This window comes from Palaemon carinicauda, chromosome 10, assembly GCF_036898095.1.
Source record: "Palaemon carinicauda isolate YSFRI2023 chromosome 10, ASM3689809v2, whole genome shotgun sequence".
In the NCBI taxonomy this organism is placed as follows: domain Eukaryota; kingdom Metazoa; phylum Arthropoda; class Malacostraca; order Decapoda; family Palaemonidae; genus Palaemon; species Palaemon carinicauda.
Window position 1 is genome coordinate 71819574 of NC_090734.1, and position 20980 is coordinate 71840553.

At 28.4% G+C, this 20980-nt stretch overlaps 1 pseudogene; it reads left to right on the forward strand.

Annotated features, from left to right (window-relative positions):
- Positions 1-4957: 4957 nt before the first annotated feature.
- Positions 4958-20980, forward strand: part of LOC137648048 (probable serine/threonine-protein kinase clkA) — a 51851-nt pseudogene continuing 35828 nt past the window's right edge.

Here is a 20980-nt window from a genome sequence, read left to right on the forward strand (position 1 = left end):
TACTATAGTATTAACCAAGCCTGAATATAATTCTTTAAAATAATATATATATTTGTAACAAGAATAATATTCATCAAATTTCTTTAATTTACCCAAGGGAAAATGAGGTGATACTGTAGTGAAATGAAAACAAGGACGTAAACAGTATTTACAATAATAATGACGATAATTATTAATTATATACACAAATATATTGAAATTTTTTTCTGTGCCAAAACACTTAGGTATTGGTAAATCTTCAATCCGTCTCGTGTGAAAATAATCTGTGAATTTGTGCCCCCCACTACTACTAACCCAGCTTGGTTCAATTGTATAATGCATACATTCTTCACATACAACATCCCATGTTATTGTACAAAAATATCCAGTATAAACAATTACATTATCAGATTCTTCTTTTAGTTTATAAAATTTTTCAATAAAATTGTCGGGTATTAGTTCTGGAATATTGCTGATATTGCCATTATTTATAGTAATATCTTCTCGCAGTTTAGAATAAACTCTCCATCGAATATTAGCATCAATTGTAAATAATAATACATAGGGGAAAGGTAAAGAAATATCTTTTAAATCTATATCAATAATCTTATCATTATCAATAAATTCTTTCCAAGTTGTGGAGCCTAAAGCTAAGTTTTTGAACATATGAAAAAGCCAAAATAATCTTATTTTCAAATAATTGTCGTCTCGATATAACACGTGAAAAATAAATCCACAATCACTAGAAATATCTACATTCCGTTGGCCATTAAAACTTATGGGCAAACTTAAGGGCCATACTATAGCATTAGGATTAGGATTAGTATTCATTTCAAAATTACTACTACTACTACTACCACACCCAAAACATCAAATTATAGCGGTGAATCGTAATGTTATATTATATTTATATTATTATCATTAGTATCAAGTATGGAAATATTTTTGAAAACAGTTTAAGCTAAATATAAATTATATTTTCTGTATCTTCACCAGCAAATAATAACTCATCGTTGGCGTAATTGTTAATGGTATAATAGTCTCAACATATCTCTCGTTCTTGTCTCACCAAGGACAGCAGCCCTCCTCTTTTTTCTTCGGTGTGTACTACTGCCCCCTTTAATATCTTCCTTTTCTTTACCGTCAGTGTCCGAGCCAAAAAGTAAATGAGTATCATCATGCAGGTTAGGGAGAAATTTCAAATTTGCAATTAATTTCTCAATGTTTCCTATTAACATAATGCCAAATTTTGTTTCATAGTACACACACTGACCACGATGACCAAAACTAACCACCTTTTCCAAGAGACAATGCGCTGAATTTGCACCCAGGATAAACTGAATGTTTGATATGTCTTCTTTATCCTCATCAAGAAACTCATCTAAAAGCTCATAACCATAATTTCTAAAACTTTTAACAACTTTACCAAGGCCGGGTAATTCCGAATCAAAATTAATTCCTGGGAGACAAATGGCTTTTATATCATGCACTGTTTTCCCAATCTTAACATAAATTTGAACTATCTTTGTATGATAGAGTTTTGGTTCATTAATCCCATAGATATATACGTCAATATTATCTCTAACAACTTTGAAACGCCGACCTTCTTAAGCACGCACAGAAATGAAATTAGCTTGGCTACCTGAATCCATCAAACCTCTTATTTTACTACGGCCCAACATACAAGAAAATGTAGGTAAAACTGAATATTGATTTCTGAGAGCTTTATTCATTCCTTTTTAGGAAAAAAAAAACTACAAAAAAAAAAAACAAAAAAAAACAGAAGGAAATTTTTTTATAACAAGAGCAGAGTAACAATAACTTTAATGTCAATATTGGATAAAGAAACTTTAAAATTAAAAATATTAGATTCTTTATTCTTCTATTATCTATTTATTCTAAATACTAAGTTCACCAATAACAACAATGGAAAATAAAATCTTTCTTCATCAAATATATACAAAAAAAAGAAAAACAAATTTATGTATTTGGAACAAGATTGTTTGTAAATATTTCATGAGTTAAATTGTTGGTTACTATAGCATCAACCATCGGCGCCTGTACTTTTTGCCAAACTTCCAAGAAGATTGAATATAATCTTCCAAAACAAAGTTCTACATATGTGAAACTATTATGATGAATATAAAATTTCTTTAATTCACCCAAGAGAAAATGAGGTGATACTGTGATAAAATGAAAACAAGGACGTAAACAGTATTTACAATAATAATGACGATAATAATTAAGTATATACACAAGTATATGGAAATTTTTTTCTGTGCCAAAACATATATGGAAATCTTTGCCAAAACACTTAAATATTGGTAAATCTTCAATGCGTCTCATGTGAAAATATTCTGTGAATTCGTGTCTCCCACTACTACTAACCCAGTTTGGTTTAATTGTATAATATATACAATTTTTACATACAACATCCCACGTTCTTGTACAAAAATATCCAGTATAAACAATTACATTATCAGATTATTCTTTTAGTTTATAAAATTTTTCTACAAAATCGTAAGGCACTAGTTTTGGAATATTGCTGATATTGCCATTAATTCTAATATTATTTTCTCGCTGTTTAGAATAAACGCCCCATCGAATATTAGCATCAATGGCAAATAATAATACATAGGGGAAAGGCAAAGAATTATCTTTTAAATCTATATCAATAATCTTATTGTTATCAATAAATTCTTTCCAGGTTGTGGAGCCCAAATTTAATATTTCAAACATAGGAAAAAGCCAAAATGCACGATATAATAATCTTATTTTCAAATGATCATCGTCTCGATATAACACGTGAAAAAAAAATCCACTATCACTAGAAATATCCACATTCCGTTGGCCATTAAAGCTTAGGGGCCATACTATATCATTAGGATTAGGATTAGTATTCATTTCAAACTTACTACTACTACTACTACTACTACTACTACTACTACTACTACTACTACTACTACTACTATTAATACCACACCCAAAACATCAAATTACAGCGGTGAATCGTAATGTTATATTTTATTTGATATTATTATCATTAGTATCAAGCATGGAAATATTTTCGAAAATAGTTTAAGCTAAATATAAATTAGATTTTCTGTATCTTCACCAGAAAATAATAACTCATCGTTGGCGTAATTGTTAATGGTATGATAGTCTTCTTCGTTCGTAAATTTTATATCATCATTATTAATATTTTTATTATTATCATCATCATCATCATCACCATTATCATCTATTATATTTATGTTATCATCATAACAATAATTTTCTTTCTCTGTCTCACGAAGAATAAAACACTCGTCTTTTACTTTACTTAGCGCTACTAAATTTCCAATTCTTTTCCTTTTTCTATTTCTTTGTATTTCTTTAACAATATTTCCATACTTGATACCACCGAATAATATTTTGATGGGTTTGTCAGACAGAGAATAATTTTCGTCAGTCACCATCTTTTCGGTGCCTTCTGTAACGTAATTTTTAAATTTTTCTAAAATTAATTGAATGTGGTTCTTTTCGGGATTCAAGCTATTTCCTTGATTTAAATAATGTTTATTAAGTAACTTAATGGATCTATGTCCCAATAAGCGTGCAGTCATATTTGCAGCGATATATGGATTTTTGTTTATCGAACATAATAAAGTTAATGTTCGCGTTGACCAATCTGCTCTTAAAGAATGTAACCCTGCCCCTTTTATGTTATTTTCTTCTTCTTCTTCTTCTTCTTCTTCTTCTTCTTCTTCTTCTTCGTCATTATTAATATTGTTATCATCTTCGTCAGAGTTATCTTGGTCTCGTTCGACAAATAATTTATCGACCGCCCACTGCAAACATTTACGAAATGCCTTTCTACATGCTGGATAATTTGAACCGGCAAATATTTTTGTGTCTAGAAAATCTTTAGATTCTTTATTTGGATTATCTATTAGCAACTTTTTAATCTTTAACGCCAAATATGGGATTAAATGTTTTTTGTAATATAAAATTGGAGCACCTTGAAATAAAACAACATTTCTCATTTGACGTCCTTTTCCTTTTCTAACTGGTATGATAATCATATCTTTTGAATATCCTTGTGCTATATCTCTAAATGTTAAGGAATCTGCTTCTGCTGATCTTAATCCAGAATAATATATTAAAAAAGCTTTATGTACGTGATCTCTATTGGGACAAGTTTTATATAATCTTAACATACATAAAGCAATTTCTCCATGCGTAAATTGGGGTTTATTGGAAATGGTACTGTTGCATGCTGTATACTTATTTTTTCCCCATAAAAATTTGGGTTTTGGTTTTGCCATTTCTTGGCCCGTTGTTGGGACGATAATATTTTTATTAAGAACGCGAATTTCAGTTGCTATAGTTTGGTACTGTTTTATTCCATTATTTAAATGATCGTCAACATATTTTTCAATCATTTCTGGTGATATCAGAGATTCTTTTCCATAATGATGTAATTTGTAGCGACAGAACTTTAAAATTATTGATTTATAATTTTTTAAACTACCCTCTCTTAATATTTTTCTCGGCCTAGTGATTGGCATTCCAATACGAATACGCCCAGTTCTTGGATTAAAATCATTCATTGCATATGGTTTGTTATAATTTCCGCAAATTTGTTTTACATTAGACGCATTTAGATAATTTGATAAATTATTTAAAAATTGAATATCCCCCCCAAAACATGGCGTAATATAAGTTTCATTTTCACCAATATTATCATTGTTCATTTTTGCTTTCTTTTTTAATATTGGGAAATAATATTTGATATAATAATAATAATAATTTTATCTATTATCTATAGTGAATATTTAGATATAATTTAAAAATTAAGTACTTCTTGATTTATATAAAATATGCACACACTTGAAATATTACTTTAGTTCAACGTATAAGTAAACAAGTTAGCCAACCAACAAAGCAAATAATAAAAAAAAATAGAAAAGGAGATTATTCAATTTATCACAAAAAAATGGGACTATATAAAAACCACAATAACTTGTGTTCTGCTTTGTTTTCTGTCATTGCTAAAATAGAAAGAGAATCCAATAACGAAAATGTTGGTATCGGTGTTCATGGTATAATTAAAACTCTAGCGCCATTAGTAAATGGTGCTAGTGGTGTTACTGCCCAATATATTAATAGTCCAAAGTTATTAAATGCTATTAACCAGCGACCACCAGCAGACTCTAAAGTTAAAGTTGCTGTGGGAATATATGCAAGAGGGGAAAAATTGGGCATACCATTATCAGATAATTATATGACAACAAGCCTATCAGAATCATCAAAACCCATACGCCGCATTAATAAATTTTTTTTTTGATAAAACCCACATGAATAATGTTATGGATCCAACAATAGGAAATGACGTAAAACTTTATATTTCGGGTGTTACAAAATTGGATGATATTTGGGAAAACACTTTGAAGATTATGGAAGCGGAGAGTTTTTCATAAACCCAAATAAACAAATTATAGTAAGCGTAATTAGCGGGGATTATTCAGAACTACCTACAAGTCTCATGTTGCGTGACGATGGGGCTGATATATATCAAATGCATCTTGATGGTGGTGACTATTTAGTTGTTGTTATTCCGAATAAGATTGCTTCATTTGATGAATTAATAGAATTAAACGAAAAAATCGATTGGGGATCATTACATCATACTTTTAACGAAAACATTTCTACTAAATTAATTCTACCAACATTCAAAGTAAAATATAACTCTATGAATTTAGATAAAGCATTTTCGTTTGCTGGTCCAGGAGCAACCTGGAACATATCACTTTATTTGATGATGACCGAGACATTTCAAACATTTTAAAAAACAAAGATTTTAAATGTCAAAATATTCTGTTAACTACGAACTATGAAATAACAGTAAATGTCCGTGGAGTTTCAAGTTCTTCTGTCTCTGCTTTATATTGTTAGGATAGTATTAACAATAAAATTATAACCGAGATAAATAGGCCCTTTTTATATGGCATTTTAACAAAAGATGGAATGGTGGTTGATATGGGCATTATAATGAACCCGGAATAATCATAAAGATTATAATAATAAAGTTTTTCTTAATAATTATATATTAATATCTATTTTATTATTATATTTAAGAATTTAAGTTTTCTCATTAAATACATTTAATATGGAAATGACGGGTCCTTGTTTATCTTATAAGAAATTGGGTAATGATAATAAAATAACAAAATTTAAGGCTAGATTCCTCCTAAAAATTCCCATAAATTATGTATCTATTGATATGAAAGTATACCCCCCGAGTATTTTACCCATTCATATTATAACATTAAATCCAATGAATCATTGGAATATTTTCCCAGAACTCTCGAAACACCAATCATTTTACAAAAATATGCCTATTAAATTTAGAATTGAATTTATAAAAATTTTACTTAATAAACTAAACAAAAAATTTGAAATTGTTAATGATAAATATATATATGATTATGGGGATAATAGTAATGTTAATGATATAATTTATGAAAACAATAAAAAATGTTATACAAAACAAGTATCAAACGAGGAAAAAAAACTTATTCGCTGTATTATAGGAGACAACATTTTATTATCTGCATATAAAAATAAATATCACTAAATAATTCTGTCATATTCTTATCCTTGTTTTTTAAAGTTTTGTTATTTACACGCCAATCAAATTCAGAAACATACTTTTGAATTAAGAATTAAATGTACTTTGTAATAGTGTTTTTGAACAGTCTCTGCTAAGTTGGCCGTCCATTAGTAGTCTCTCTAATTTAACATTTTTGTAAGAAGATAAAACTTTATTTTTCTGTTGTCTATTGCCTCTAATTTCACATTCAACTTTTCCAATTTGTTCATTATCATTATTTGGATTAGTTAAGGTTGTAGGATTCATTTTTATTTTATTTGTTGAACCTTTAGGGCGACCGGGCTTGCGGTTATTGGGCGAAGAAACCGACGACCTTCTTTGTCTTGGTGTTTTTTGTTTATTTTTACTCGTACTTGCTTTTCTGGTTCTTGTGCCCCCCTGATCACTGGTACTTTTTCTTCTTATTCTATTTTTTTTCGTTTTTATCATTACTACTTGTACTTTTCTTTCTATTTTTTTATTTTTGCTGATACTGCCCCTTCTTTTCATCTCCCTTGATGGCTTACTGGATGTATTAGAATTTCTGCGCTTTCGAATATTACATTCGCTACAATATTTTTTGTTTTTCGTTTTCTCCCTGGGTTGTTGGGACGAATTAGGTAATACTATTTGATTATCATTATTATTATTAGTCACAGGAGGTAGAAAATTTGCTGGTGGTGGTGGTGGTGATGATGATGATGATGATATTGGTAGCAGAGGCTGCTGAAAACTATTATTATTGTTATTATTTCCAGTATATGGGACTATGTCGGTACCCGGTGGCTGATAGGGGACTAAATGTAATTGTTGTTGTTGTTGTTGTTGCGGGTAATTTGGATTTGTATCATGTGGATAGAGATTATTAAGAATTGCTGGCTGTGGTGGTGAAAATAAATTAGAATTCAAATCATCATTATTATTATTATTATTATTATTATTATTATTATTATTATTATTATTATTATTATTATTATTATCATTATTATTATTGTTTCCAGTATATGGGACCATATCGGTACCCGGTGGCTGATAGGGGACTAAATGTAATTGTTGTTGTTGTTGTTGTTGTTGTGGGTAATTTGGATTTGTATCATGTGGATAGGGACTATTAGGAATTGCTGGCCGTGGTAGTGGTGGTCCGGGAGAAAATGGAATGTAATTATTAAAATCAATATTATTGTTTTGCATTTCTACTGGTACCTGAAAAGAACTTGGGTTGGTAATTCTATTTGTAATTTTCTTTAAATTTTCCATAAAGTTCATATTTTTTATATATCTATATTTGTATTAGTATTAATTTTTTCATCTTGAATATAAAATGCTACATTTTAATATATATGAATATGTAAAAATAAGATTTTTTAAAATAATAATAATAATAATAATAATAATAATTATTGGTGCGTGAAATCGCCCAAGATTTCAAGATAATAATGATAATAATAAATAACTTTCAACAATTTGAAATATTTTCTATGTGTTTTATTTTTATATAATTTTCAAAAAGGACAAGAAAATTAGGAAAAATAGTTTTAGAATTTTATTTCGTGGAATAAAAAGTAAATGGTTATTTATATTTATTCTTTCATAACCTTTGTTTGTCTATAATAAATAATAAATGTAATTAAAAAATGTTCCATAATTCACCAAAACCCCCCCCCCCCCCCCCATCATTTGAATATCCATTACCCACACACAATGATATCATACAAGGTTTATTAATCACCGATAGAATTCTTTTGCGTAAAATGTTTGAAAAATTAAGGTCTCGTAAAGGTGCCAAATATTTTAAAAATATAATTATTCGAAATGTTCCTTGGGGAGATATTACTCCAATACCATTAAATTTTCCAGATGAATTTAGAAAAAAATATCCCTTTGATTTTGTAGCAGAGTTTACTACATTGGGCTATAATATGCTCAAGTGTTATAAACACGATTATAAAAAACCATGTCTCGAATCGTATATTATTAATGACAATATACCAACGTGTGGTGAAGCCTGCTATAAAATTTACGAGGAGTTTAATGATTTTCTCGCAGAAAACTTTAAATTGACTAAAACAATCAAGAATTCTTCTTTAGATGCTATTAATAAAAGACCAGAAATATTTTTTTGAAACATTTTCCATAGAGAAACATTACCCCGATGGTAGTGGTATTGAAAAGTGTTATTGTGGTATGCAATTGACAAATCTAAAAAGATTTGCTATATTACCATCATCAAGGTGGATAATAAATGATGATAATACAGATAAAAAAGAGAAGGATTTGTTATCTTCTAATTTATCATCCCCCTCTTCATCTTTTTTAACCAAAGAAAGTTATTTAAAGCTTCGTGTCAATGATCCAGCCAAGGTGTGTGATATGTCTGGATTGGTGGATGCTCCACCTTTGTCGTGGGATGTGCAATACCAAAATATAAAATATAACCAAGAATATTGTCAAAGATTTCGTAAAGATTATAATGCTGAAACGGATACCTGTGAAAAATCGGCGCATAGGAAAGTTTTAGGATACGTATTTGGGGATGCAGTTATGAATCAATTGCCTGATTCAGATATAGTTCAGTTATCTACAATACCTATTACATATATTATTAAATCTGCCACAACAGATGATAACGATAACGAATTTTCCCTAAACCCCGGTTACACTGAAAAAAAGATCAAACAAAAAAGATTGAACTGGGATTTTTTACTAACAAAGCAGATAAAATAATCAAAAGACTCGAAAATGTAACTATCATAAAGCCCCAAAACGAAAGAGATGTGGGTGGTTTAATGGTAGGCTATTATAAAGGTATTATATCATCAAAGGTGGGGGAAGATGTTGGGAATGCTGCATTAGAAATAATACGCTCAATGGGCGAGACTATTTTGATTGAAGAAAGCATTCTTGCGTCCCCCGTTATATTGGCGTTTCTTTTAAAATATTATACCAAGAATTATGTTATGATTACTACAAAAAACATAAACACAATTGGAGTTGGAATGAAAGGATTAATTGAATGTGGTATGCGTTTAACTGCTGTTATTTTAAGAACAATAATTTCAGAAGTATGGATTCAATTAGCTATCAAATCCTTAACAATGTTAAGCTCAGCAGCTAATACATTTTTGTCTTTGGGTGTATTAACAATCATTCCAGAAATTCTTCTCGTACAATATAATGTGGGTGGGTATAATCGCGAATTATCTCGTAATCACTTAGAACTTTACCGCCAGGAAAATGTAGAATCAATTTTAAAACAATTAGCATCAAACAATGAAAAGAAAAAGGGATCATTTTTATCACCACTTTCTTATATTTCTATTACCAATCAACAACAAGACGAAGAAAAATATTCAAGGAATATAATTTCTCCCCTCATAACACCAGAATTTATCTATAACATATGTATCATCAACTTTCATACCAAATTTCCTGAAAATATTAATGACATTGGAAGGACGGGTATAGATCCGAATGAAGAAATGGCGCTTCTTTTTTAATATATTTCTTTATTAAAAGTAAACAGTTTGGGGCAATACATCAACATTCAAGATTATAACGATTTATCAATAACGGATACAATGTTCACAATCTTTCAAAACGACAAAAGTAAAAACAAAATAAATACAATATCACCAGAATCTATTTTAGAAAATAGCACAAATAAGATTAAGGAAGAAATTGAAAAGCTTACTTATGATGTTACAAGTTTAGATTTAAGGCAAAAAATTGTAGGAAAAAATTATGATTTGTATATATTAAAATTAACGGCTTTATTTGCGCTTATTGTTTGCATTTTTTTGTATGGATTAATGTGTAATTATTGTCATCAAAATAAATTCAAGATTTTGGGTGGGGTTATTATTACATTTAGCTTTATAGGGTGTTGTGGGGTGTGGTTTTATATATTCAAGCCCCTGATAAACAAACTAAAGTAAGTTAATTCAAACTTTCCAGCGATAAACATTGATATTTTTTCTGTAAATATCGCACAGCATTCATATTATCCATGGTTATTTCTGGTGAATTAAATTTTGTCATAATTTCATCCTCGGTATCATTTAGATGTGTATAACATATTTTATGTAAGCCGTGAAGGAAATTTTTACTCATTTTCCTTTCTACACTAGCATGATTATTGTAATTTTTGCGTGGGACCAAATAATAGGGACAAGCCCGAGTTTGACAAGCATTTGAAAGTAATCCTGATTCTCGAAAATTAATATAAACGGTCACAAACGAATCATTCGTAACATCAATACCCCTTTTTTTGTGCCTCGGATATAATTTGTTGGCGCGTCATTGGTTCTACTATTTCGGTGTGTGCGTTTAGATATGCCTTGATCCACGCTTCCTCCATAGTTTTTGTAAAATTTAATTGAAACTGATCGCTAATAATTTTATATAGTTCATTTTTAATATTTTCATAAACAAACGTATAGCTCCGATCAAAATCCTCTATTGGATTCTGCATACGAATACGGGATGATGTGTGTCTTAGGGCGTGGCATGTATAAATAAAAATATTCTCTTCGCTGAATAAATCATCAACTTCAAGTTCATTTAGTCCTATGTAACGCGAAAAAAATTTCAGTGTCTGCCAAGAGATATCACCCGCAGATGCTACATTTCTTAATTGTTCAATTTTGTCAATGTATACTTTTGGTACAAAGTTGTACAATAAATCACCGCTTTCGTTCGTAATTTTTTTAGCAGCCATAGAAACTTCTTCTAAAGTATAAAACTTTTCTAGTATATTCTGAAAATTATATTTATTATAAAGATTTGATGTTTTCTTTTTAATCAAATCTGTAATCAACTCATCCAATGATTCTATATAGAAATTACAGTAATATTTATTTGACGATCTATCTGCAGTTGTAATACAAAGTCCAATATATTCAATGAGTATTAATTTCATTATACCAATTATATCGTTATTTGAAATTATAGATTTTTTTGCTTCCATAAAAAGGAAAAATACTGGTTTAATAAGAGATTCTCATTTTATGGTTTTGTTATATGAAGGAATTATTTCTGTGCTTTCGGTCATTAATGCTTGTGTGGTATTATTTAATAACGCATTACAATAAACGATAAATCTCCTGTTATTCATATACAACTCTGCTGTAGCCTCAATGTCTTCCATACGATTTTTTACGTGCTCTGTGATAGGAAAGGTTTGAATTTCGAATAAACTTCTTATCCAAGCTACCGCCAAAGCGGCTATATGTATGTCGAAATCATTAATATACGGATTTTTTGTAATCGCAAATGTTGAGCACATTGCATATATTTTAGTATTAACAATTGGTTGCATAATTTTGGCGTGTTCAGAAGAAAATATTGGAATAATGGCATTAAATTCTGTTCGTCGGTCGTCATATTTAATTTTCACCTTCTTATGATCCCCTTCCTGCATATGTGCGGAACCATAAGATTCTAATGCTATTTGACTCATTATACTATAGGGTGATGTTACTATATTTTTAACAGAGTATGACCAGGGGTTTAAAGATACAGAATCTCTCGTTGGTGCAAATACCGGAATTCCAGAAATAGTAAATGATTTTAAAAAATCAAATTTATCAAATGTTTCAATCATTTCTCTTAAATCTCCATCCTGAATATCAGTTACTGTAGAACCCATTGTAACGTGGCAGCACTCGTCCGGTGATACGCTAATATTCTTTATTTGTTCCATATTTTGGGAGAGAACTTGAAGAAATACTTTAACATCTGAATGATAATCCACGTCGGTATGTCCCTTAAGTCGAAAAGATATTCTTGATATTTATTTCTAACAACAGATGTAATCAGTATATCTTTGGCTAATTGTATTTCATTTTCATATTTTGCATGCATTAGAATATTTTCCAATTTACGTATTTGCTGATGAAACCGATCTTCATAAGGTATATTATCTTCGTGCTTCTTTTGGTTATTTTTTATCCCCTGTTTTATAGAATATTTATGTTCTTCTTTGGGTTTTTGTTTTAAGTAAAATTCAAATATTTTCTTTTCTAAATCTATTACACCTTTTGGTGTAGTTTTATCTAGTGTGTGTAGTTTAATAAGAGTTGAATGCCATTGACAAAATATTTCTTCCATAATTTCTACCGTGCCTTCTATGGACTTTAAACATAAAGTCCCAATACAATTTTTATATCTTATTTGAAATTGATCATGATTTTCTATTCCGTGGGGTATGTATATCCAATCACCCGCGTGGAAATCATGTTGCGCTGAAGATCCCGGCAACAAAAATCCCGGTATATTTAAACTTACCACGGAGGAATGATTGCCCCGAGAAAGTTCATCACTGATATTCTTTATCACTTCCTGTATCTCATGGTCGTTTTTAGCCCAAAACAATGAAGGTATATTCTCGTGACCATTATGTAATTTTGAACGTATGTCTATGCTATATTGAACTGGAAAACTGCCACCAATACCAAGAATGAAAACATTGCACATTTTTTCTTTGGGAAGTTTCATGCCTTTGATAATAGATTCAGGATTATTTTTATACGATACGGTATGGTGTCCATCTGTAACTAATAAAACATTTATATTCTTTTCTTCACATTCACATATTTCAGTTTGGATTGTAGAGAGGGCGTCTGTAAGGTTTGTCATTTCCCTATCAAAATAACTATTGTTTAGTTCACGTTCTGGTCTTTTTTTTACATCGGTTGCAAAGGTGTATACGTGAGTAGTTCCCAAAAGTTTCGGAGCTATATGATTATTCCATCCACCCATAAGATTTTTCCAACACGAGCACATAGAACCTGATACATCAATCATTGCTATATTGCAAACGTCTCCTAAATCATTTAAATCTAATGATGGTAACTTTAAAAAATAATGAGTATATTCTTCGTCTTCTTTTAAGATGCATAATTTTGCATTTAAATTGATTTGACCCAAATCCTTTAACTCGTTGTGGTTGTGGGTGTTCATGGTTGATTGGCTGGCTTAATTTTTTTTCTGTAAATTATTCCACAAAAAAGTATAACGGCAGTAGCAAATCACAGACGTGTGTTTATGATAGAAAACAGTGCTATAATACTCGAGTCAACTTTGTCGCCCTTACATTTATATATGCATCACGTAAATATTATCGCCAAATCTATAATTTGAATTATTAAAAAAAATTTTACCACGGGAAAATATCATACAAAAAAAAATTCTTTCATTTAATATTTTTGTTATTTGAATTTTTTAACTATATTGATAGTAATTTTATTTTATATTATTACAAATAAACATATATAACACAAAGAAATTCTATTGATTGTTTATTCATACCAGTTTTAATGTCTTCGATAAACAACATAATAAAATTGTTAGAGATTAATTAATCATGGAAACCGAGTCCACCGATTGTCGAATAATATTAGCTTTTAATTATTTTAAAACCGAAAATACTGGTTCTTATGAAAATATAAAAAAAGATGGACGTCGAAAATATTATATTAATATTCCTATTGAAATATCATATATAGTTTTTGATTGGAAAACTATGATTCGACACGAAACTAAAAATTTTGTTATATATAATGAATATTTTCATTTGGCCTTTGATGGTGCTTTAGATGAAATTTATAATACCGAATCTAATTTTTGTCGGGGGGAATTATCCCACGTTATGGGTAAATACAATATCAAGCATGTATATATATTTGGTAATCACGGTAATGCTAAACGGGTAATGAAAATATTAAAAGAGAATATGGATATAATTATTCATGATATAAAGAATTATAACCTGTTACAAGATATAAGACACAGAAAAATAATAGACACATTACAATTACTAGCAAGACAATTTATTATGGGATATAACCAAGAAAATAAACAACTTACATTATATCATGAACTTTTGACTAAAGAAAGTCGCTTTTCCAAAAATAAAATCATTTTAAGGAAAGATAAATTTATGACCGTTTGTTTTTTGAATGAAATTAATTACCTTAACTTGGCTTTATTTAGACGAGTTTTTGAAATTGAATTGAAAAGTAACCATGCCAATGAAAACCAAGTTGAGTTTTTACTGACAAGTATATTTTTGAGCTTAATAGATCCAAATTTTATAAAATGGCACTGTGATTCAAGCTGTAAAGATATAGTTAACGTTAGTTATATGACTGGAAATTGTATATATGCTTTGTGCAATACATATCCTCTAAATATCTCAAACGACTTGAATATTTTTTACCACCAATTGTTGCATAGCCACGATGCCATATCAAATATTATCAAAGAAATACCCATTGATCACAGTGAAACCAAACTTGCTGAGAATTTAAGTAATTTTATTACAGCATCTATAGAAATTTAAAATACTTACAAAAAATAAAAAAAATTATAAATGAATAATTCTCAAAAATTTCAAGACGAACAATATCGCATAGAAATCTTATCTTTAACGTGCGGGTTGCCCAATTTTATAAATCCAATTGATGATGATAATTTTCAATGTATGAAAATAAATGGTAAGAGTAATATATTAAGATTGTATCCTTACCATACAACCATAAATAATTTATATTTTATTGGCAATGTAAAAGATTCCCTGTTTATTAATAAAAAAACAACAAATTATTGGCCTTTATTTATTCAACTCCTCATCTAATATATATTCAACAAGAAGATGGAAAATCTATTTCTGAAATATTAAATTTCACACCAGAATTTAGAGAACACTTTTCTGAAATTGTGTGTTTTCCAACGTTAATTTTACGATCATATGATGGATACTGTATGGAATTTTTTAAAAATATTTGTGACGACCAATTATATTTAACCTTGGGCGTATTTTTGAATAGAGATAGCGAACAAAAAACCGAAGAACTGCATAAATGCAAACAAAAACACATGGATATGTATATGAGATTATTAAATGAAATCATATCAGTATATGTTAATGTAAAATACATACCCTATTTTATACACCCCGATAGAATAATAATTGAACCAATAAAAGAGGGACGCATGAAAATTACTAGTTGTAACTTATTTACTCATATATTTTCTCCACAAAATAATAATGCTAAAATATTAAGTGGAACATTTTCCCATCCCCTATCTTTTAATAATAGTAATGAGAACATTCTTTCATATTTTCCTAATAATAATAATAATAATAATAATAATAATAATAATAATAATAATAATAATAATAATAATAATAATAATAATAATAATAATAATAATAATGATAGTAATAATAATAATAATAATAATCAAACACAAGTCACTTCTATGTTAAATTATAATTCTCTTTGTGTCTTGTTAGATTTCTTTCATAGTGCTTTTGTTACGGCTTTGTGGATTTTTACAACTGGTAGATTTCAACAATTAACGTTGGTTGGGCGAAATATGGTATTTGATAAAATTGGTTTAAATAAGAATAAATATAAAGGAAAAAATAAATTGAACCTAAACGAAAAAGAACCATTAAATAATGAAAACATTTTTTGCAATACCAAGTATGGTTTTTGTAAAAAATTTTTGAATTGTCAAATTTCCCAACTAGTACATAATTATGGGTGTTGTCACCTAATAAAAACAACTCCACAGATTTTAGCCGAAACCATCGAATCTTCCGTGTTATCAAACAATGTTCGTGAAACTGAAAATGTCGTCCAAACAGAATTTAAAATTTTTAAAGAATTCATTGATCAATTGTATCAACAATTACCAGCACTAGAAATAACTCCTTGAGTTGTGCGTATAAATAATATGGCGGTGTATTTTTTTTCTTTTTGTCGTAAAATTTAAATTGAATTAAATGTGGGTTTAAAACCCAAGGTAGATATAGAACTATAACAAAAAGGGATGATTTTTTCTTTCATTAAATAAAAGGAATATATACAAGTCAAATACACTTTTATAAACATTTATTATATACTGTATACACACAAGTTCAACAAAGATATAAGAAAAAAATGTATAATATTAATAATAATAAAAATAATAATAAATCGTCAAACAAAAAGACAATATCTTACGGTATTATGTGTATTGAATCTACAAATCCATATAAAACTTTGGTGTGCGTTTCACCATCTTACGCAGCTATTAATTTTCTTTTAAAGAATGAAAATAGTAATGATAACAAAATAAAATCTACTGCATTTATGAATACTAACGAGAGCCATAATGTGTTGCTTTCATCTTTTCCCTATGGGAGTATTGGCGAGGGACAATATAGCTTACCACGAGGACACACATCGGTGATTGATCAAAAGAACAAAAAGTTTACAAAAATAAGAGAATTTACAGAAGAAGGAAAGTATTATTTATCAAATATTCAAACAGAGAAGTTTAATGAGTGGTTAGACAACGATGATTTTTGTGTTTACGAAAAGTGGATTGGATTAGATAATAAGCTCTATCAAGCAGAATATTCGGTATTGGTTGTGAACGATATACATTTAGAACTAGAAAAAATAGAATTAAACAGTAATAATGTAATTTCACCTGATTACATTTTTAATAAATTTGGTTTTTTCGGGGAGATATCCCAGGATGCAAAGGAAAAATATATGAATAGGTATGAAACTCGAGATACCAGGATCGATTGTTTAAAATTTACAGTCTTTATGACATTATTAGTGGCACTTAAATATTTTCAATGTAATCGAGTTAAAACAATACAAAATATAAACCCCCCAAAAATATTCAATATTATTCAAAAAACAAAATAATTTCTACACTTATTATTATTATTATTATTTCACAAAAACAATCCAACTAATAAATTTCTACACACAAATGAAGCAAAAAATTGGGTGTGTAGTGTATATATGTATATATATATATATATATATATATATATATATATATATATATATATATATATATATATATATATATATATATATATATATATATATATATATATATATATATATATATATATATATATATAGGAGAAAATGTATTTTGTTTATCAATCACTAGTTACAAATTTATATAAAGCCAACATATAAGGCTCCGTAAAATTTCCTAAATATAACAGGCAACCATTATTATACACAATACCAACCCTATAACGTTTAGTTTCGATGTTATAGCTAGTATATATGTAAGCTTCATCTGAACGATATATAAACACATGTAGACTTTTTAAAGCATCTAAACAAATGTTGGGTGGGTATTTTTTACCATCAAGCATAAGCCTTATCCAATATCGTGATTCTTGTATATAATTTGCCGAAGATTTACCTTTATTGCTGTATGGCCAATCTGTGTATTTGGATGATAATCTATTGGGAATATCTACTTTATAAATATCAACAGAACAACATTCCAAAAAAATTTGTATATATTTTTTAGCACCAAGGAATTCATTGACCATACGTTCTTGTTCTTCCTCTGATAAATCTTCTGGTTGGGAAAAAGTTGTTACTAGAAAGAGCATATTACACATTTTATGAATAGTAGAAAAATAATCCCTTTGTTTTGCCCGAAATATATCCATTGTATTTTCCAAATTGTCTTTGGTTATTGATGGTTTTTTGTCGCCTGAGGACAATAAGGCAGTTCAATATCTTCTTCGGTGTAGTTGGTAAAATTATTATTCTCTCTAATCTCTTTGATGAGATTATCCAAGTCTTGGTGCGTTTGAATTAATGTTCGTGTGTCTTCCGTGCCCAGGCTGATGGGGCTGGTTGTTGGTGAAGTCTGGTTTTCTTGATTCATTTTGTTGGGGTAAGTTGGTCCTACGACAGCGAAGGCTCTTTCTATACTGTTGCTGTTACTCTTTGGTCAGCGTACTTTTATACTCGACACCTAATAAAAGATCGTCGAATAAAATCTCGTTAGTAATGTTCAATCAAACATTTCATTGGCCTTTTTAGACCAAAAAAAAAGCGATTTAAATTGTATTGAGCTCATATTATGATAATTCATTCATGAAATGAATACAAAATTGTTCTGAAAAACGATTTTATGTTTTTTATAACAAATGCGTTCTCTTGTGCTTCTTTAATCAAAGATATTATTATTATTATTATTATTATTATTATTATTATTATTATTATTATTATTATTATTATTATTATTATTATTATTATTATTATTATTATTATTATTATTATTATTATTATTATTATTATTATTATTATTATTATTATTATTTTATACAAAGAATTTTTTTAACCTGTAAGTTATATCATGATTCTTCGGATATGTTATGGGTTATGGTTTTTTTTTATTTGCCTATAGTATATATAAAGCAATAAACAGAGAAGGGGGGGGGGGTGTGGAATGGGGGGATTAGTGAAAAAATTTAAAGTAAATATGAATTATTCCCCAACCAATGAAATTTCCCAAGAAATGAAATTTAGTGAGATGATTAATGAAAACCAACAACATTTAAACGGCACAAGGAAAGACTTTGATAAAAAAAAGATTCTTAAATATATAGAGTTACTTTCAAATTCCCCCAATTCTATCGATAATAAAAAAGATAAGATATTATATTATTATGTCAAACGCCATTTTTGTTTGAAAAAATATAAAGGAAATTGGGTAATAATTGACCAAAATAAAGAGAACGACGAAAGAATAATTCCGTATATATCTTTTGAAGAAATTTATGACACGATTAAGATAGCACACATAAATTCTTTACACGGAGGAATTAAGAAAACCTTTAAAGCTTGTAAAAACTATGCTGTAAATATTAAATATATCCACGTAAAAATATACATTTCTAATTTCTGTTCAACTTGTAAAAATATCAAAAAAAGAAAAGCAGAATCAAAAAAAACAAAAACAAATATAAAACCAATTATATCTTCAGAATTTGGGGTAAGGGGGCAAGTAGATTTGATAGATATCCAAAAAATTTTAAATGATAATAAGATAAAAGATACTAGCTGTAGATATGTTCTAAACTATCAAGATAGTAAAACTAAATTTTGTGTACTAAAGAGTTTAAAAAATAAAAATGCTCAATCTATAATCGATGCATTGAGGAGTATATTTGGCATATTAGGGGACCCCAAAATCTTACAAACGGACAATGGAGGTGAATTTGTAAATAAAACAGTTAATGAATATTTAGAAAGGGTGTGGCCCGAAGTTAAAAGAATAAAAGGCAGACCCTATCATCCCGAAAGTCAAGGATCAGTAGAAAGAGCCAACGGAGAAATTAAACGAGCCATAGAAAAATACATTTCTTGTAATGAAAATAATACGATGCACATTTCTAGTGCTTTAGATTATATTATGTTTAATAAGAATATTAGTTATAGTCGTACGCTAAATGCCTCATCTTACTTTGCGTTGTTTGGTACACAACCACCAGTAAACATTAATTTCTATAATATTTTTTTGTCAGACAACGACAAAGGTAATTGTTGTGATTAAATTAGTTACAAGAACATTTTATCTATTTATATTATTTAATGCATTTTTATATTATTTACAATAAATTATTTGCTTATAATAACCAAAGACAAAAAAAAATAGGTAATATATTATTTATACGTCATAATCTATATTTTTGTATGGTTGGTCATAATTACTATTATTATTATTATTATAAAGATATTTTATGTATAGTATATAATATCTTATACCAGTTTTTATTTGTAATACTATTTAAGATGGAAGATCAATTCATGGACATCTTAGATAAAATAAAAAACCAAAAAATAATATACATGGTAATCGAGGGAAATATTGGTATCGGCAAATCTACTTTATTAGAAAGGTTTAAATCGCAACTAAACAAGAAAAATGTGCGCTGGACGTTTTTACAAGAACCTACTGATGAATGGTCGAATGATACAGCAAACAAAAACAACCTAGAAAAATATTACAAAAATAAATCTGAATTTTCAGAAATATTTCAGACGGGTATTAATTTTACATATATGAAAAATATAATTAATATCTTTTATGATATAATTCAAAATGAAAGGACCGAGATAGGACCACATATAATCATTGGAGAAAGATCTATTTTAAGTGGTATTGAAGTTTTTAGTAAACTGCACGCCGATAAGAATCTATTAAGGAAAGATTTCTATGATTTATATAAAAATATTGCATAAAAAATGTTATTGTTTAACCCAGATCTAATTATTTACTTACACGGACTAAATTTTGATGTAATGTTGAATGATAGAATAAAACGCAGAGGTCGTAAGGGCGAGGAAAATATTGATATAAATTATCTAAAAGAAATAGATAAATATTATAATGAATTATTATTCCCAGATAGCCCAAGTGTGTGTATTTCAAACAAAAGGAATATATTATCACTAAATTTAGCTAATGATGATATGAACAAATTTGTAGTTCGGGTAATTAAACTTTTAACTGATAATTTAATGGAGGATAAATATT